Genomic DNA, 21,350 nt, shown 5'->3' on the forward strand with positions numbered 1-21,350 from the left:
CCTCCCTGTGGGTGGTGATGTTCTACGCCGTCTGGCACAGGGAGGGTTGCCCATGTTGTCGGCCATCCGACGGAGTGTATCGTGAATCCCCTGGAACACCGTCACTTGCTCAGCCTGTCTGTCCTCCATCCTCCGTTGGTGTTGCAGTAGACAGGCATGTTGCTCCGCATGTTGCTGGGCCTGCTGGGTATTTATCTCATCGAGGGTCCCCTTGATCTCATTGAGGGTGGACACAACCTGGGCCATGCCCGTGGTGTCCTGCCGGTATGTGTCCATGATGTTACGGACATGGGCAAATACCGGTTCCCCAGCCAACTGGTCAGGCTCGCGCCTCCGCCGTCCTCCACTCCCACCACCCCTGCCCACTTGCACCTGGCCTGCCCTTGTGGGTACATCGGGTCTCCGGGACCCCTGAGGGGTGGCATTGGCGTTGTCGCCTGCCTCCTCCTGGGTGCCCGGGACACCGTGTCCCTCCTGGCCAGCCTGGCTGCATGGTGGTGGTGGGGCAGGGATCCTGGGTGTCTCCTGGGATGTGGCAGGAGTGGGGGTGGTGGTTGGCACAGTTGTACCTGACGCAGGTGCTGCAGGTGGTTGGACACCAGAGGGGCCAGGTCGGTCGGGGTCGTCCACAGAGTGGTGAGAGTCGTCGCTGCCGGTGGGATCGGGCTCCCGCAGATCCGGGTCCTGTGAGTCTTCCCCCCCAGTGTTGGTGGGTGAACCATGACGTTGACCTGTGTGTGAGAGAGACAATGTTAATTTTGGACCATGCAACATCCATGTTTCATCAGTTTCAAAGTTGGCACTTTTCCTCTTGGAATTAGGATCTGTCTTGCATTCCACTCACAGTGCACTTGTGCATGGGTGTGTCCCTTGGGCACCACTTTGGCCCCTTTAACTATGTGTGGCACAGTCTTACTTGCTGCGTCAAGTGTGACTGCAGTCAGCAGTGGAGTGGGCAGGTGTGGCGAGCCATGCATTGGCGCCTTCCGTGTAGCACTGTACATGTGCACATGGAGTGGATCCACACACTTATATAATGCACGCAGTCTACCTGCTGACGAGCAGACATTCCCACACACCACACGGCTGATTTGCTCTCCCTGTGTCTCCCTCCCTCTCTGTCCCCCTCTCCCTCCCTCTCTGTCCCCCTCTCCCTCCCTCCGTGTGTCAGCCTCCTCCCTCTGTCCGTGTCCCTGTGTCTCCCTCCCTCTCTATCCCCCTCTCCCTCCCTCTCTGTCCCCCTCTCCCTCCCTCTGTGTGTCACCCTCTGTCACCTGAGCCCAGCTTCCTGGCCACACACTGTTAGCAGATCTTTGAATGGCCCTTGGCTTGTTGATGTGCGTTTGTTTCTGATCTCCAGGCACCCATTGGGTGTAGTGTGTGTCTGTGCGCTGCTGCTGTGGTGGTGTGTGCTGCCACTCTTTCACAATGTTGGGTGTTCATTAGCTGCTGTCATGTGCAAAACAGTGCCTTCACCCCCATGTGTTGATGCAAGGCGTCCGCCATTTGCTGGAATATCTTTCCTGTGTGGCTACACACTGTTTGTCTGGCTGTGACCTAGGCCATATGGGCAGAGGGCATTGTTGTCTGCTTCTGAGTTGCACTATGTGATTTTTGGGGCCCACCCTTCCGCCATCCGGGTTACCGTGTCATGTGTTGGTGTCTTCTGTGGCCTGTGACTTGACATTGTCCAGCTGGGTGCATGGGGCATGGTGGCGGCAGTGGCATGTGCGTGTTCATGGAGTGTGGTTGAGTCATGCGATAGGTTGGGGTGGTTGCGTGCCTGTTAGTGATTTTGGTTGTGGATGACGTGCCCCCCATGTGAGGTGCGTTGTTTGTGTACTCACCCGGGTCTCGGAGTCCTCCTAATCCTTCGACTGCCTCCACCGGCTGTATGGCCATCACCCTCTCCTCCCAGGGCTGGTAGTGTACGGGTCTGCGGGAGGGCCCTCCTCCAGTGGCGTTGGCCTGGTTGTGTTCCTCGAGCATCTTGGCTCGGACCCTCCTCCGCAGGTCGTACCACCTGGCTTGGCATTCATGCCTGGTCCTTCTGGTGTCCGCAACAGCATTCACAGCATCGATGATGGTCTGCCACATGGCTGTTTTTGCTGCCATGCTGGTGTTTCTGACCAATGTTCCAAAGAGCTGTGGCTCGACTCTGAGGATTTCATCGACTAGAACCTCCAACTCTCGGTTACTGAACTTTGGATTCTTGGTAGTGGGCATGGTGAGGGGTGTGGATGGGGGGGTGTGTGGATGGTTGTGGGTGTGTGGGTGTGGTTGTGCAGGTGTGTGTGTGTGTGAATGTGATGAGGGGGTGTTTGTGAAGGTGGTTGTGTGAAGGTGTGCAAGTGTAAGGTGTGGTGTAGCTTGTAGTATGGTGCTGTAGGTCTGTGGTGTCTGGCAGCAGTGAGTCTGTTGCAAAGGCTCATGGTTTGTGTGTGTGGGCCCTTTTTATTGGTCCATTGGTCGGTGTGGCTGTGTTTGAAGTTTGGGTGGGTGTGTTATAAGGAGTGGTGGTGTATTGGGCCTCTGTTTGTTTTTGGCAGTTGCAGGTCAGTGAATGTGTTATTTTAGTGGTTGTTGGACATGTTTAGTGGCTTTGTGCCATTCGAATGGTGTATTCTTGTGTTGTTTTGTTTTGTCCTGGTTGTGTACGTGCGTTTTTAGCGTGTGTACGGTGTGTACATGGGCCATTTGGTTGTACGGTGCTGTCCTTGTGTGTGGCTTGGTACGACTCGTACATGCGGTCGTGATGTTGGGGCATGGGGTGCGCTCCGTACTTAAGAGGTTGTGGTGGGGGTTCGACTCGAACGTACTGGGGTGTCCATTCAGGGGGGTACAACACGTACAGGGGTGGGGGTTCGACTCGAACATACTGGGGTGTCCATTCAGGGGGGTACGACACGTACAGGGGTGGGGGTACGACTCGAACGTACTGGGGTGTCCATACTGGGGGGTGCGACACGTACAGGGGTGGGAGTTCGACTCGAACGTACTGGGGTGTCCGTTCAGGGGGTACGACACGTACTGGGGTGGGGGTACGACTCGAACGTACTGGGGTGTACATTGACGGTGGTACGACACGTACAGGGGTGGGGGTACGACTCGAACGTACTGGGGTGTACATTGACGGTGGTACGACACGTACAGGGGTGGGGGTACGACTCGAACGTACTGGGGTGTACATTGACGGTGGTACGACACGTACAGGGGTGGGGGTATGACTCGAACGTACTGGGGTGTACATTGACGGTGGTACGACACGTACAGGGGTGGGGGTACGACTCGAACGTACTGGGGTGTCCATACTGGGGGGTACGACACGTACAGGGGTGGGGGTTCGACTCGAACGTACTGGGGTGTCCATTCAGGGGGGTACGACACGTACAGGGGTGGGGGTTCGACTCGAACGTACTGGGGTGTCCGTTCAGGGGGGTACGACACGTACTGGGGTGGGGGTATACTCGAACGTACTGGGGTGTACATTGACGGTGGTACGACACGTACAGGGGTGGGGGTACGACTCGAACGTACTGGGGTGTACATTGACGGTGGTACGACACGTACAGGGGTGGGGGTACGACTCGAACGTACTGGGGTGTACATTGACGGTGGTACGACACGTACAGGGGTGGGGGTACGACTCGAACGTACTGGGGTGTACATTGACGGTGGTACGACACGTACAGGGGTGGGGGTACGACTCGAACGTACTGGGGTGTCCATACTGGGGGGTACGACACGTACAGGGGTGGGGGTTCGACTCGAACGTACTGGGGTGTCCATTCAGGGGGGTACGACACGTACAGGGGTGGGGGTTCGACTCGAACGTACTGGGGTGTCCATTCAGGGGGGTACGACACGTACAGGGGTGGGGGTATGACTCGAACGTACTGGGGTGTACATTGACGGTGGTACGATACGTACAGGGGTGGGGGTACGACTCGAACGTACTGGGGTGAACATTGACGGTGGTACGACACGTACAGGGGTGGGGGTACGACTCAAACGTAATGGGGTGTCCATACTGGGGGGTACGACACGTACAGGGTTGGGGGTTCGACTCGAACGTACTGGGGTGTCCATTCAGGGGGGTACGACACGTACAGGGGTGGGGGTTCGACTCGAACGTACTGGGGTGTCCATTCAGGGGGGTACGACACGTACAGGGGTGGGGGTACGACTCGAACGTACTGGGGTGTCCATACTGGGGGGTATGACACGTACAGGGGTGGGGGTTCGACTCGAACGTACTGGGGTGTCCATTCAGGGGGGTACGACACGTACAGGGGTGGGGGTACGACTCGAACGTACTGGGGTGTCCATACTGGGGGGTACGACACGTACAGGGGTGGGGGTTCGACTCGAAGGTACTGGGGTGTCCATTCAGGGGGGTACGACACGTACAGGTGTGGGGGTTCGACTCGAACGTACTGGGGTGTCCATACTGGGGGGAGCGACACGTACAGGGGTGGGAGTTCGACTCGAACGTACTGGGGTGTCCGTTCAGGGGGGTACGACACATACAGGGGTGGGGGTACGACTCGAACGTACTGGGGTGTACATTGACAGTGGTACGACACGTACAGGGGTGGGGGTACGACTCGAACGTACTGGGGTGTACATTGACGGTGGTACGACACGTACAGGGGTTGGGGTACGACTCGAACGTACTGGGGTGTACATTGACGGTGGTACGACACGTACAGGGGTGGGGGTACGACTCGAACGTACTGGGGTGTACATTGACGGTGGTACGACACGTACAGGGGTGGGGGTACGACTCGAACGTACTGGGGTGTCCATACTGGGGGGTACGACACGTACAGGGGTGGGGGTTCGACTCGAACGTACTGGGGTGTCCATTCAGGGGGGTACGACACGTACAGGGGTGGGGGTTCGACTCGAACGTACTGGGGTGTCCATTCAGGGGGGTACGACACGTACAGGGGTGGGGGTACGACTCGAACGTACTGGGGTGTACATTGACGGTGGTACGACACGTACAGGGGTGGGGGTACGACTCGAACGTACTGGGGTGTACATTGACGGTGGTACGACACGTACAGGGGTGGGGGTACGACTCGAACGTACTGGGGTGAACATTGACGGTGGTACGACACGTACAGGGGTGGGGGTACGACTCAAACGTAATGGGGTGTCCATACTGGGGGGTACGACACGTACAGGGTTGGGGGTTCGACTCGAACGTACTGGGGTGTCCATTCAGGGGGGTACGACACGTACAGGGGTGGGGGTTCGACTCGAACGTACTGGGGTGTCCATTCAGGGGGGTACGACACGTACAGGGGTGGGGGTACGACTCGAACGTACTGGGGTGTCCATACTGGGGGGTACGACACGTACAGGGGTGGGGGTTCGACTCGAACGTACTGGGGTGTCCATTCAGGGGGGTACGACACGTACAGGGGTGGGGGTTCGACTCGAACGTACTGGGGTGTCCATACTGGGGGGTATGACACGTACAGGGGTGGGAGTTCGACTCGAACGTACTGGGGTGTCCGTTCAGGGGGGTACGACACGTACAGGGGTGGGGGTACGACTCGAACGTACTGGGGTGTACATTGACGGTGGGACGACACGTACAGGGGTGGGGGTACGACTCGAACGTACTGGGGTGTACATTGACGGTGGTACGACACGTACAGGGGTGGGGGTACGACTCAAACGTACTGGGGTGTACATTGACGGTGGTACGACACGTACAGGGGTGGGGGTACGACTCGAACGTACTGGGGTGTACATACACGGGTGGGGGTGTACATACACGGGGGGTACGTCTCGGACGTACGGGGGCGGGGGGGGGAGTTGGGCGCGTATGCGGGCACATGTCTCCATGGTTGCTATGGGAGTTCGGTGCGGACAGAGTTTTTTCCATACGGTTGTGACATCGGACGCACGGGATGGATCGTGATTCCTCGGTCGGACTTCACCTTTCACATTTGTACGGTACATCGTCCGAGGACGTGTCGGACACAATTTCCGACCCGAGGACGTGTGGGAATTCATTCCCGATGCGGTTGGTATGGTCTTTTTACAATGCGAATCGTGATTGCCAGTTTGTACGGCACTTGTACGATTCGTACGGTAAAAAGACCGGATACGAGTCGCACAGGGAATTTTTTTACCGGATCGTAATCGGCACCAAAGTGTTGTGCTGGAATTTACTTTCCAACACACATCCTGATTTGCGTTGGAAATGTACCTAACTTAAAGCAAAGTATAGCTAAGCTCTACTTTGCAGCAATTGTATGTTGCATGGGTTGTATCTGGGCATTCCCATTAGAGGTGGGAGGGCCAACAAATTAACAGGGAGAGCCGAGTCAGAGCAGAGCCAAGAGTTTGGTTCGGATCTTATAGTCCATGCAAGAGCCAAGCCCTGAAAATATTTGCTATGTAAATCATACAACAAATATCATGTAAAATATGATAAAGTCTCTTCAAAATACAAAAATGTGTATTTCTTTAAGATGTGCAAGCTTTGACATTAACAGACCACGTTAAAGACCTTCTCCAAGAAGTACTTGTTAAAAGTGAGAATTTTTTACCATGGGTAGTCTGAACTCAGATATTTGAATGTGCTTTCATAGGCGATAATGAAGGAAAAAGATTTTTGGTGAAATAAAATATTTGCCCAAGAACACAAAATTTAAGCAGGAAAGCCACAATTTATTCAGGTTTTTTTGGTTTCAGTTTTTACAAATCAGCCAGAAATGGGTATCTATTCATCTTTTTATGTTAAGGCTTTATTTATACCTCCTAGTGCATTTTTCTCCAGTTTTTGAAATATAGTGCAAATGTGACCTGAAGTTTTATATTAGCACCAGGTACATTGCACAAGATCACATGCATTGTTTATTGGCATGGGGAGATTAAGCGATAGGCCCGGAATCACTGGATGCTGAGCTGACGCCGAGACTCTAACCTGGTTCTCCAGATCCACAGTCAGCAGTTCTGACTGTAACGCCACATCCTGGGTAGAGGGAGGGTGGCAGGCCAAAGCTCAGCTCGTTATGGGCTCGAGGTTCCAACAGGACCTCAAGCAGACCCAGAGTCAGGGTTCAAGCTTGAGCCTGTCTCCAGCTTTCGGTGGTTCGCCCACCTATAATTCCCATACAGCCGTCCATGGTTTTTAATGCAAAGCCTTATTTATTAAAAAAAAAAGTGTACCTACATGAGGCAGGCATAAAGAATGAGCAAAGTTTGTTTTGCTCTAAACTTCTTTAACTTCATGCACGTACAGCACTTTACAGCATACATTTAGTGGTAAAAATATTAAACAATGTTAAAGCATAGTTTTTGTACAGAAGGGTACCCTTCCACTACAAAAACCTATGCTTGACATTATACACACACACACATGCACTAAAGTGTATGGTTGTGTGCATTGGCGCAAGGCAGCTAAATGTGCACCAGCACAGGGACAGACAAAACTGGCTTCATACCTTAGTAGATATGGTGCTGGTTTACTCTCTCCCATCGATGCAGGAAAACAACTTTGGTTATAATGCTGCATTGTATCACAACTTACAAGTTTGCCCCTTAATGTTTAATGTGCTTTCAAAGATTATTTTCTTTAGTATGAATCATTGAGAATGTACCTAGTGCGGTATGGAAAGCAAGATGGTGACCACATAGGTTCACCGCGGCCGAGCTCCCTCCCTAGCTTCCTCTACCCCCTCTTGCCTGCTTGCGTATCTGGTGATACGACTGCACTGAAGTACCTCCCGGTGTGGGGTGTGAGACTGCAACGGCATCCCAGCACTGCAGATTTCTTCAGGGGGTGTGTCGGCACACTGACGGTGCTCTTGGAGCGGCTGACCCAGTCGTGCTGTGGCGTCCTGAGCTGGTGGGCGGGCCTCGCCAAAAGAATCTCCGGATCCGCTTCAGACTCTTCCTCTGGGTCAGACTCCTATGTACTGCATGTGTCACACATTATGGCTCCTAAGACTGTCAAACACCCTAAAGAGAAGGGGGCGCACTTTCTTCTTCAGCACGGGCTGCTGCACAGGCGCAGGGGACAAGAAAGGAGTCTCCCCCAGTCCACACCTGGGAGAGTGCAGGTAAGCCAATAGATTCTCGTACTGCAAAAAATTGACTGGAGAGTATGGAGTATGGGTGCAGGGAGAAGGAGGAATTTGCCAGACCGCTCCCAGGTTTTGGCTAAAAAGCCTGGAGCGCTTCAGGCTCCCAAGGAGGGGGTTTCTGGCCCTAGTAAAGATAGTCATGTCCCACCTCAGCCAGAAATCACTGAATTTTTCAGGATTAAGGATGCAGTGGGGGGTCAAAACCGCCCCCCAGCAAATTGCCAAGGATCTGGAAATTGACAAGCTAGGCCGCAGCGCGTCCCTTGTAGTTGATGACCTCGCTGGGGTGCCTATGGTGCTACTGGAAGGGACTGAAGTGGTAGATGATGGGGGTTCTTTTTCATGTGCATCAGGGCAGCCTTTACAAAGGTCGATAGGCGAACAGGGAGAGGTGGCTAGTAAACCCAGAGAGAAGATCCAGGGGACCCCAGGCAAAGAGTACAGGGTTATGTATGTTCCTTGACCTGTAGCTCTTGGAGGAGCCATGAGCAATCCTGATTACAATACAGAGAATAATGGCCTGGCATTGGAGAACCTTACATCCGATGGGGCTGATAAATTTTTCTCGCTCACAGATGACTCTTGCTTTGAAGACTGTAATTCTGGTCTCTGTGAGGCCGGGGGCAGTTCTTCAACATCTGGCTCCAGTACACTTGAAGCGCCTGAGACAGCCCTTAAATGCCAAAAGCACCAGAAGAGCTCCAAGGGCAACACAGACTCCCGAAAGAGCAGGGAGAAGCGCACCATCAGTGGCGGGCTGAAATGGGACTATTACCACACGAAAATACTTGTGACGTCAGAGATCGCACCCGCCCAGACCGAGACTGCTCTGTTTGCACCACAGGCTGTGGGGGCAGTAACCATAAATCCCACTTTGGCCCTGATCCTTGTGTTGACCAAAGAGCACCGCGCTGAGACTCGTGTGGATTGTAAAAAAGCCAGGCAGGCTACGGAGAAACTGGAAGGTGCCATCCGTAAGGTCAGGAAGGCTTGCTTTGAGATTGGCGAGCGGCTTAACTACATAGAGGAGAGAACAACTGTTGTGGAGACTGAGTTGGAAAATGTGAAATAGCAGACTAAGTCGCATGATGCCCAACTGACAGATGTCCTGTGGAAGTTGGAGGACTTTAAAAATCGGCAGAGAAGGAATAATCTTTGTTTTCTCGAGATTGAAGAAGGCCTGGAAGGGGACGACATCCAATCCTTTATGCTAGAACTTCTTTAGGATGCCTTTCCCTAACTTTCCGCATGGAACTGGAAGTTTGAAGTCCAAAGGGTCCACCGGTTTCCATTTACCCACTACAAGTCTACACTTGCCAGGAGAGATCAAAGGCAGACGAGGGCTATTTTAGTATTTTTTGGTAATTTCCTGCTGCGTCAAGCCATTTTTCATGCGCCCTGACTTCTGCCATATAACGATAGATCACAGGTGGCACCTGCGGCAGATTATCAAGCCTTATCAAGATGCCGGCTTTGAGGCCTTTTTGCTGCCAGCAGCCAGATTGAAAACAAAAGTTAGAGGGACTGTAAAATTCTTTACTTCCGAAATACAAGCCAGAGACTATCTTGGGTGGGCTCTGGCAGATAGAAGTAATGTGTAGCACATTGGGGTGTCTCCCAGGTAGCACTGAGCTATGCTTATTTTAGGAGGTCTCTCTTTCGCACTGTTTGGTAATCTGTATTACAGTGCATGTGTATTAGAGGAGGGGGTGCTTTATGGAGTAAGGAGGGTCAGCGGCTCTATGGCTTCCTTTTTTGTTTTTGTTTTCTCTTCTTTTCTTTCTGGCTCTTTCTTTGGCGTTATAACACTGGTGGTGTGTGGAGCCTGAGGTGGAGAAGCGGCGCCGACTGGAAAAGCAGACGTCGTACCCGGAGCCGCCAGATGTCGACTTCCGGCGGCTCCGGAGTGCGATCCCCACTCCCGACCTCCGGTGCTCCTCTCCTCAGGTTCCGGCGACTCCGGAGTGCGACCTCCACTCCCGACCTCCGGCACGATTCTCTTCAGGTTCCGGCGACTCCGGAGTGCGACCTCCACTCCCGACCTCCGGCACGATCCACCTCGGTCTCCGGCGACTCCGGAGGGCGGACTTCACTCCTCCGGCGACGCCGCTCACTCGACCTCGGGTGACTTCCTCCTCGACCTCTGGTACTCTCTACGACCTCCGTCGGCGCCCTCTCTCGACCTCTGGCGGCTCCGGGTACGACGTCTGCTTTTCCAGTCAGCGCCGCTTCTCCACCTCGGGCTCCGGGTCTCTAGGCTTCTCGACGTCGGACTCCAGGAAAACCAATAATCAGGTCAGGACTTTGCTGTTCTTTGCTTCTGAGGCCTGTTCCTGCTGTCCAGGTCCTTAAGATGGTTTTTCTTGCTTCTTCCCACACAGGGCTCCAGGCTGGGCTCAGTCAGTAGGGACTAGTATCAAGGGTGGGTTTATGGACCCCACTCCAGACACAAGTTTCCACCCCTGCTGCCTCACTCCTTCCTCCTTCAGGTTTCTGCTGCTCTCTCTTCACCAGTCAGGTGCCAACTGCCAGCTCCAACTGCCAACTCTCTGTCTTAGCTTCCCAACATTCTAAACCGCCTCCAACTGTCACAGGGCTCCAGAATGTTGCAGAAGGTTCTAGTAGGTTCCAGTGGGTTCTGATGATGTCACAGGTGGCCACCATTTTGTGATCCAGGCCCTCAGACAGAAGTTCCAGGGGTAGATAAAATGGCTCCCTGAATCTGCATCAATACTAAAAAGTCTGGTGGTTCCCAAAAAGGAAAAATTCTAACAGGGTTTGAGGCAAAAGTGGGACAAAATAAATAATGATGAGGAGGGACCACCCAAAGGGCTGACAGGTCTAACACGCGTCCCCCCAGCTGAAAGTGGGGAGAGCTACCCAACCCCTTGGGAGTTCTCATCACTAAGGCGGAAATACCTTGAGAGACCGTCTGCATTGGCGTGGTCCACTCCAGGCCGATGTTCCACCTGAAAGTCCATTCCCTGTAGGGAAATAGACCACCTCAACAACTTAGGATTCTCCCCCTTCATCTGCATCAGCCAACGAAGGGGTCTGTGGTCGGTCTGAACCAGGAAGTGCGAGCCAAACAAGTATGGCCGCAACTTCTTCAGAGCCCATACCACTGCAAAGGCTTCTCGCTCTATTGCACTCCACTTCTGTTCCCTGGGAAGTAGTCTCCGGGATAGGAAGACCACGGGTTGATCCAGACCCTCTTCATTGAGTTGCGATAACACTGCCCCAATGCCATGTTCTGATGCATCCGTCTGGACAATGAACTCCTTGGAAAAGTCTGGGGCCCTTAAGACCGGGGCCTCGCACATGGCTTTCTTCAATCTCACAAAGGCCTGCTGACAAGCCTCTGTCCAGACTACCCGTCGAGGTTGTTTCGTGGACGTAAGCTCCGTGAGGGGGGCTACAATGGTACCGTACCCCTTCACGAAGCGGCGGTAATATCCTGTGAGGCCCAGAAAAGCTCGGCCCTCAGTCTGTGTCTTGGGGGGTTCCCAGGCCATGATGGCCTCGATCTTCGCCTGGAGGGGTTGCACCGCTCCCCTACCCACCAAGTGTCCAAGGTACACTACCGACCCCTGCCCGATCTGGCACTTGCTGGCCTTGATCGTCAATCCAGCTTGTCTCAGGGCCTGGAGGACAGCTTGCAGGTGACGCAAGTGATCCTCCCAGCTGTTACTGAAGACGGCTATGTCATCCCGATAAGCAGCAGAGAAACTCTCCATTCCGGTGAGGATCTGGTTTACCAGGCGCTGAAACGTGGCAGGTGCGTTCTTGAGCCCAAAGGGCATCACACAGAACTGGTAGTGGCCATTGGGCGTGGAGAAGGCTGACCTTTCCCTTGCTCCATCAGTCAAAGAGATCTGCCAGTACCCCGAAGTAAGATCAAAGGTACTTAGATATTGGGCAGCTCCCAGCCGGTCAATCAATTCATCCGCCCTAGGGATCGGATGAGCATCAGTTTTGGTTACTGAATTCAGTCCCCGGTAGTCCACACAGAACCTCAGTTCCGGTTGGGCACCCGGTGGTGCAGCTTTTGGTACTAACACCACCGGACTGGACCAGGGGCTGCTAGAAGGTTCGATCACTCCTAGCTCCAGCATCTTAGTGACTTCACTGTGAATGCTGGCCTTCACCTTGTCTGACATCCGGTAGATTTTGGACTTCACAGGTGGGCTGTCTCCTGTGTCCACGTCATGGACGCACAGGTGAGTCCTACCCGGGAAAAGGGAGAACAACGAAGAGTACTGTCCCAGGACCTGGCGGCAGTCCTCCTGCTGTTCAGGAGTTAGAGATGGGGAGAGAATCACTCCCTCCACCAACCCATCCTTCTCTTGAGACGCAAACAAATCGGGGAGAGGCTCGCTTTCCACGTCCTCTCCTCCGTCAGTCACCATCATCAAGATGACTTCGGGCCTCTCGTGGTGGGGTTTGAGGCGGTTGGCATGCAGCACCCGTAGGGGCTGACGAGGGGTCTTCAGGTCCACCAAGTAGGTAGCCTTACCCTTCTTCTCCAACACCTCAAAGGGTCCTGACCAGCGATCCTGGAGGGCGCTAAGCTCTCCCGGTTCGATCACCCACACCTTCTGGCCAGGCTCCAACTCCACCGGGTGAGCGTTGTGGTCATACCACGCCTTCATTACTGCTTGGCTGGCTTCCAAGTTGTCAGAAGCTTGCTTCCACAACTTAGCCATTTGGCTTCGGAAGGCCAGCATGTAGCTCACCACGTCCTGGGGAAGCTTTCTGGGAGTTCTTTCCCATACGTCTCTCACCAGGTTGAGAGGTCCACGTACAGGGTGCCCATACAGAAGCTCGAAGGGGCTGAAGCCCACTCCCTTCTGTGGCACTTCCCTGTAAGAAAAGAGTAGACAGGGTAGGAGGACGTCCCATTTCCTCCGCAGGCTTTCAGGCAGACTTCTGATCATGCCTTTCAAGGTTTTGTTAAACCTCTCCACCAGACCATTGGTCTGGGGGTGGTAAGGAGTTGTGAACCGGTAGGTCACTCCACACTCCTTCCACATCGCCCGCATGTACGCTGACATGAAGTTGGCCCCCCTGTCGGACACAACTTCCTTGGGAAAACCCACTCGGGTAAAGATTCCCATCAGGGCCCTAGCCACAACAGGTGCTGTTATGGTCCTCAGAGGTATTGCCTCTGGGTACCGTGTGGCATGATCCACCAGAACCAGGATAAACCTGTGACCAGCTGACGTTGGCGGATCTAACGGACCCACAATGTCGATGCCCACCCTTTCAAAGGGGGTGCTAACGACAGGAAGTGGTTCCAGGGGAGCTTTCAGCTTCACCCCTGTTTTCCCACTGGCTTGGCAAGACACACATGTCCGGCAGTAGGTATCGGACGACACTTTCATCTGAGGCCAATAAAAGTGTGGGACAAGACGGGCGAAGGTCTTGTCTTGCCCCAGGTGTCCTGCCAATGGGATCTCGTGAGCCAACTCCAGAAGGAAGGCTCGATAACATTGAGGGACTACCAAGGCTCGTGACGATCCGTGTAGGGGTGCCTTGGGTTCACTGTAGAGAGGCCATCCTCCCAGTAAACACTGTAGTTCCCTTCAACGTTCCCTGCTGCCTGGGCTTTGGCCTGACGCCTCAGCCCCTCAATGGTAGGGCACTCCCTCTGGCCCTGGCAGAATTCCTCCCTGGACGGGCCTCCCTCCACGTGCCACTCGGCCGGGATGGGTAGGTCCTCCAGTTTGGTAACATCCCCCACCGCAGACTCCTGGTCCACCACCTCCGGTGGCCTATCCGTCCTACGGGGTGTGGACGCCGAGGCAGGCTCCTCCTGTCCTCGGTTCTTCCCTTGACTGGCAGCTGGCTGGGCCTTTGTTCCAGGCTCCAGCCGAAACGAACTCCCTCTCCGGGTAGTCGCGGGCCCTGTGCTCACACAGGCCCAGTCAGGTGTACCCAGCATCTCAGTATGAGTCCGGTATTCCACCTCCTTCCAAGCATTGTGCTCCATGTCATTCCCCAGTAGACAATCGACTGGCACGGCAGGGCTTACGGCAACTCGAAGTGAACCTGCAACACCCCCCCATTCAAAGGGAACCTCGGCCACTGGATAGTGGCCTGTTCTGCCGTCAGCCATCGCGGCTGGGTGGAGTACATCGGGAAGTACCTGCTCTGGAGACACCAGTTGGCTACGTACCATAGTCATACTGGCTCCGGTGTCTCTCAGAGCCTCCCCTCTTTGGCCGTTGATGGTGACCCACTGCCCATACTTTACAGTATTTGCGGGCACCTGGATCTTAGGAACCATCTCCCGTTCTCCCAGGGACACTAAAGTGACACCCGCCCACTCCCTTCCCTTAGTTAAGGGCATCTCCTCCCCGAGCACTACACTAGCTACTCCGGGGGTCTTTCCTCCAATGGGAGGGGGTGGTCGTTTCAGGCACTTCGGATCTCCCTTATAGTGTCCAACGCCACCGCACTCGTAGCAATGGACAACCCTTGGCTGCTGACTCTGGCCAGGATTAGGGTTTCTGGGTGGGGTAGCCCTAGGGGTGAATCCTGTTCCCTTTCCTTGGAAATTATTTTGGGGGCCTTTGGAGAACTCCTTTTTCTTTTCCCCTCCCTCTTTCTTCTGGGGGGCGCCCTGTCCGGCCTTTTGAGTATCCCCTCCAGTCCCCCTTGTGGACACCCGGGTACTAGCCCAAATGTCCGCCTCCTCAGCAAGCTTCCGGGGACTGGTCAGCTTGCTATCCACCAGGTGTTGACGCAGTTCAGGGAAACATTTCTCGAGCAGGTGTTCCTTCAGTACTAGATCAAACAACCCCTCGTAGTTCCTCACTTCACTGCCCTGAATCCAACCCTCTAGTGCCTTCTTTGCATAGTCCAGGAAGTCCACCCAATTCTGTGTGCCCAGTTTGTGACTACCCCTGAACTTCTGTCTGTACTTTTCGGGTGTTAGTCCAAACTTTCTAATGAGCGCCAGTTTCATGGTGGGGTAGTGGGTCTGCTCATCCTCCTCGAGGGCCAATAATGCATCCCTCCCAGCTGGAGGCATGTACTTGTACAATCCCCCTCCCCAGTACTTCTCTGGAACCCCATGGGCCCTTAACGAGACCTCATAGGCCGCTAGCCACTTGGCGATATCGTCACCCGCCCCATAGCTAGCTACAATGTCCTTTGGCAGGTAGGGTTTGGGTTCCCTGGTGTACTCTCGTTCTTCGCTGCCACCATTAGGTACAGGGTGTGCCCCGATTCTTAGGATCTGTAGATCTATCTCTTTCAGCCTTATCTCATGAGCCATCCTCTGTTCCTCCTTCTCTTTCTCCAGCCTTGCTAAGTCCCATGTGAGCTGTCTTTTCTCCCTCCGATCTGTTAACTCCACTTCAGACAAGCCACCGCTAGAGGCACTGCTGCACTTCCTAGAAAGTGTCCTGGGCCCCGCTGACAGGTTCCCCACCTCAGGTTGGTACAAACCAGCTCCCTCACTGTCGGGCTCTCTATCCCTGTCCTCCTCCTCAGCCTTGCTTTCTCGTCGTGCCTCCCCCAAGCCCTTAAGCTGGTTTGGAGTGCACCCTTCTTTGCTCCTGGGGGACAATACACCCCCTCCCGCTGACAAAACTCCCTGAGTTGGGCCACAGTGTACGTTTCTAAATTCTCCAGTACAAACTCCATCTTGCCCACTCAGGTCAGAGGACAGTTATTTGCAGTAACTATGCAGGGGGGTACCTTATATAATACCTCCTCCCACCACCAGAGTAAATTTGGAAAAACAAAAACTCACAATTAGGAAGGCCGCTTTGAGAAAACTCCCGGTGTAGGCCTATGGACTACCCACAGTTATTGTCGAGTATACGTAGGCACAGCTCTATCCCACCACTGAACACCAATCATGTTGGAAAAACACACTCCCACACTGGAAGGGTGGTGGTGTTCTCCTAGACACACTGTGGTAGCTTGGCTCGAGTGGTCAGGAATCAGGCACCGTGCTAAGTATACGTCATACCCATACAATAACCATGCGTGCATCCGTTCCAAAAACGACTCTACACCGTAAAAATTATGAAAATATCTCTCTTTATCTTCTTTTTCTCTTAGTTGCTGATTAAATAAATAATAACACAATCACAATATACCAGGCTTTTTCTGTGGAAGGGCACGTCAAATAAATACTGTCTTAATGATTCAATAAATAGGGGAGATCATAAATAATTAAGGCATAAATATAAGTGCATTACATAACAGGCAATTAAATATTTTGAGGCAATAAATACTGCAAGCCAATAAATATTGTGCGACAATAAATACTGTGGAACAATAAATACAGTGATGCAATAAATAATTAAAAGCTGACAGTGACACTTATAGAATCAGATCACATTTAGATTACTATGGACTGATTTGGCCCAGTCACAGCTTGTGGTTAGGTGGATGGCTTGAGGGTGTCTACTCCCTGGCTTGGACAAGGCTGAGGCCTAAACTGAGGTAGATCAAGGGGGGGGGGGTTCTAGAGATCTGGCTCTCCCACTCCACACAACCCCTCTGTTTTAGTCTCAGCTCACCCATGGTACAATCAAAGCTGGTTCCAGCACCTCTCTAGCCCCTAGGGTAGTCTCTCAGGATTCCACAGGGCCTTAGGCGCCCTCTATTCCACTTACTGCCCTTTTTCTGAAGCTCCGACGCCGCTGGAGTCGTGTCGACGCCGTGAGGCGGTTCCGGTTCGATGTCGGCGGCCTCGGCGCAATGTCAGTTCTTGACGACGCCGGTAGGCGGTTCCGGTTCGATGTCGGCGGCCTCGGCTCGATCTCGACCTCCGGTTCGATGACGTCGGGCAGTCTTGGCTCGATGTCGACTTCGGGCGGCTCCGGTCCGATGGCGACCTCAGGTTCGATGACGTCGGCCGGCCTTGGCTCGATGTCGACTTCCGGCGGCTCCGGAGTGCGATCCCCTCTCCCGACCTCCGGTGCTCCTCTCCTCAGGTTCCGGCGACTCCGGAGTGCGACCTCCACTCCCGACCTCCGGCACGATTCTCTTCAGGTTCCGGCGACTCCGGAGTGCGACCTCCACTCCCGACCTCCGGCACGATCCACCTCGGTCTCCGGCGACTCCGGAGGGCGGACTTCACTCCTCCGGCGACGCCGCTCACTCGACCTCGGGTGACTACTTCCTCGACCTCTGGTACTCTCTACGACCTCCGTCGGCGCCCTCTCTCGACCTCTGGCGGCTCCGGGTACGACGTCTGCTTTTCCAGTCAGCGCCGCTTCTCCACCTCGGGCTCCGGGTCTCTAGGCTTCTCGACGTCGGACTCCAGGAAAACCAATAATCAGGTCAGGACTTTGCTGTTCTTTGCTTCTAAGGCCTGTTCCTGCTGTCCAGGTCCTTAAGATGTTTTTTCTTGCTTCTTCCCACACAGGGCTCCAGGCTGGGCTCAGTCAGTAGGGACTAGTATCAAGGGTGGGTTTATGGACCCCACTCCAGGCACAAGTTTCCACCCCTGCTGCCTCACTCCTTCCTCCTTCAGGTGTCTGCTGCTCTCTCTTCACCAGTCAGGTGCCAACTGCCAGCTCCAACTGCCAACTCTCTGTCTTAGCTTCCCAACATTCTAAACCGCCTCCAACTGTCACAGGGCTCCAGAATGTTGCAGAAGGTTCTAGTAGGTTCCAGTGGGTTCTGATGATATCACAGGTGGCCACCATTTTGTGCTCCAGGCCCTCAAACAGAAGTTCCAGGGGTAGATAAAATGGCTCCCTGAATCTGCATCAATACTAAAAAGTCTGGTGGTTCCCAAAAAGGAAAAATTCTAACAGTGTTTGAGGCAAAAGTGGGACAAAATAAATAATGATGAGGAGGGACCACCCAAAGGGCTGACAGGTCTAACAGCGGGGTTGTGAAGGAGGGCCTGGGGGGGGGGGGGGGGCCTGGCGGTGTCCGACACCATCTTCATCGCACAGACCTGCGTGGTCTGGCTGCTTTCAGTGGTGAGGGGGTGGGGGGACACTTGTCGGGGGAGGGGGGTTTGTGTAGGGTGGACTGGGGGAAGGGTGTTGGTTGATTTGGCACTTAAATTGCAGCAAGGTTTTCTAAGTTTGTTTGTTTGTTTATTCAGCTGTACTAAAGGACAGGTCACAGTGTAAACGTGAAAGCAGCTAGAGGAAAATGCCCCAGTGTTATGTAAAGCAGGTTTTCTTGAAATTCGGCCCAGTCAGGCGGGGCCTTTGCCTGGCTCCTGTTAGTCTTTGGTGGTCAATAGTGTTGATCAGAGCAGTATCTGTGGCGGGTGGCTAAGCTCTGTATTGCCACTATCAACATTTGTGGCCTAAATGATCTAAAAGAAGACAGGGTTCAAGACGATCTCCGATTTCAAAGAGCAGACGTGTATTGCCTGCAGGAGACCCACATACCCCGGAGTAATAGTGCTATTTTGAACTCTATAGGGCTGAAGGTAGCATGCCATACAACTCAGGATGTCAGGACTAAAGGGGTTGCCATCTTAGTCAAAGTAAATACTGTTACATCTGGTCGAAAGGCGGCAGGCAAGCATGGCAGATGGGCGATATTGGAGTGTAGAGCTGGCAACGGTTCCTTTACACTGTGTCAATTAACACCCCAGTCTAAGATGACCCTGGCCTATTTAATTTTTTAGCTATTGAACTACCTTCTTGGCCTGCACCATATATAGTGTGTGGGGACCTAAATTTAAATGGGTCTAGAGGGGGTCCTGGGGATAGCAGAGCTTGCGGTACTGGGCGTAAACCGCAAACATCTAGATCTTTAAAAGAAATTCTGAGGGATATTGGTTTAATCAATGTCTGGCCCAGTCTGAAAGCTCCTGAGCCTGGATACACTTATTATTCAGCCCCCCATGGCAAACTTGCCAGGCTGGATTCTTTTTTGGTGCCACTGGTTTTGGTCAAGGTGGCCCAGGTTGAACTCTTTCCCAGAGCAATGTCTGACCACAACTCTATTGTACTTGAACTCCCTCTTGATGGATTAAGAAGGGTGGTGAGAAAATTTACTTTTGAGAGGGCCCTTCTATAGGACCTAGAATATGTGAACCACATGAAGGGCTGAATCCCGTAATATTTTAAGACTAATAAGGGTAGCTCCTCTCCTGGAATGGCTTGGGATGCCTTCAAGGCTGTTGGAAGAGGGGAGACCCCGAGGTTCAATATGGCTAAACAAAAGCAGGGCCAGGGGCAGAATAAAGAACTATATCAAAAACTCAGTCTTCTGGAAGCAGAATTGATCAGCGCGAGGGGGAGCGATCTGATCCCAGTGCTGAATTTAATAGCTATAACCAAGGAACGCCTGAATTAATCTACCGCAGAGAAAATTGCTGGGAGGTTCCTGGTCAAAAATCAGGAATGCTATAAATATAGCAAACGCGTGGGGAGTCTCCTCGCAGTTAGGGCAAGGCAACAGCAAGCCGCAGGGCATATTAGCCAGATAAGGAACATGCAAGGCAGCAAGGTAACAGATCCCGCTGAGGTTAGAGAGGTGTTTAGGGAATTCTACTCTGATCTTTATAAAGCCTCACCCATAGGGTGTTCTCGCGTCTCTGAGGTACATGGTGACTCAGGTCCCTGCAGTAAAATTACTCAGGAGGAGAGATCCCTATTGGGGTGGAAGAGTTTCAGGGGGCCCTTCAGACTCTCCCGTCAGGAAAAGCTACAGGAACATACTCTATCCCTCTGGAATGCTACAAGTGTATTTTTAGAGAGAAACTTATCAGGAAATGCTGGGGCTGTTTAAGGAAGTTAGAGATGGGGCACTCCCCCCAGGCTCCTGGTGCACTGCTAATGTTGTTATGTTTTTTTTTTTTTAAAGGTAAGGACCCTACAGCCCTGGGCTCTTATAGGCCAATCACACTTGTAAACAGTGATGTCAAGCTGTACTATACATTTTTTTCAAGTCAGTTAGGTAGTGTAATACAGCACCTACAGGTACATGCATAACCATTTTTGCGAGCGCAAACAGTGCGATTTGCAAAAATCTGCCGTTTGCACCCACAAAAAGGCTTACTGCGATGCATCAACCTGTCAGCCTCTCGCAATTTAAGAAGTCGCAAATTATTGCGATTGCATTTAAGGAATTGCAAATTGCGATTCCTTAAATGCAATGCATGATGGAATCGCAAATTGCGATTTTGCTAATAGGGGGCGCAAATTAACATCAATTTGTCCTTGATTGTAATTTGCTAAAACTTTGAAAAATGCACTAAAGTGCTCTTTTCAACTTTGTAAGTTACACACACACATGCCCTTGGGGCATGTGTGTGCGCAACATGTGTGCACAGATCAATTTCAGGGGTGCAACAGGGTGTCCTTTTGACACCCTTGCACCCTTGAAATTGCATGCACAATTTGCGAGTACCTATTGGTACTCGCAAATTGTGCATGCAATCTCCCATTTATTCCTGTAGCCCCATAGGAATGAATGAGAAGGCATTCCTTAATTGCGACCTGCAATTTGCGAGTCGCAATTAAGGAATGTTTGGGAATCGCACATTTTATAGCGATTCCTACATGCATAGGCTTTTGCAATTTCTTAATTGCGATACCTTAATAGTCGCAATTAAGGAATCGCAAAAGCCTACATTGATGCATGTACCTGCTAGTGTCGGCCCGGCAGCACAGATTTATCCCGGGGAGAGGGACTGGGGATAATTTGTGGTGAGTAATTTCATTAATTGACGTCTGGGAGGCCCTCGCGAAACCCTTGGGTGTTGCCTTGCTCGACGCCAAGAAGGCTTTCGAGAGGGTGTTGTAGGACTATGTCTGGCTGATTATGGAGGCTAATGGCCTGGGAGTGTCATTTATTAATGCAATCCGGGCACTGTATCTCAACCCCACCATTCTTTTACAAATAATGGGAGGCAAGACAGAGCCTTTCTCGAATGAGAGGGGAAAAAGGCTGAGCTGTCCCTCCTCTCCTCTGCTATTTGCACTGTACATAGATCCCCTTCTTAGGAGGTTGGAAGCCCCTCTGGACATCCCTCCCATCAGTCTACAGGGCTGGGATACTAAAATGTTGTCCTGTGCAGATGACGTGACAATAATCACCACTGACCCAGACCAGGCTCTCCGTTCAGTGGAAACAATAGCGGAAGAATTTGGAAATCAGTCAGGATTTCTGTTAAACAGAGCTAAAATCCAGGTATTGATAAACAAGTACACGTCTTTCTCCGATAGCAGGATTGTTGAGGAAGCTACATATCTATTAGTCAGCATCACAGCAAGAGTGGAATGTATAGTCCATTTA

Source organism: Triturus cristatus, chromosome 6 (assembly GCF_964204655.1).
Source record: "Triturus cristatus chromosome 6, aTriCri1.1, whole genome shotgun sequence".
Taxonomy (NCBI): Eukaryota; Metazoa; Chordata; class Amphibia; order Caudata; family Salamandridae; genus Triturus; species Triturus cristatus.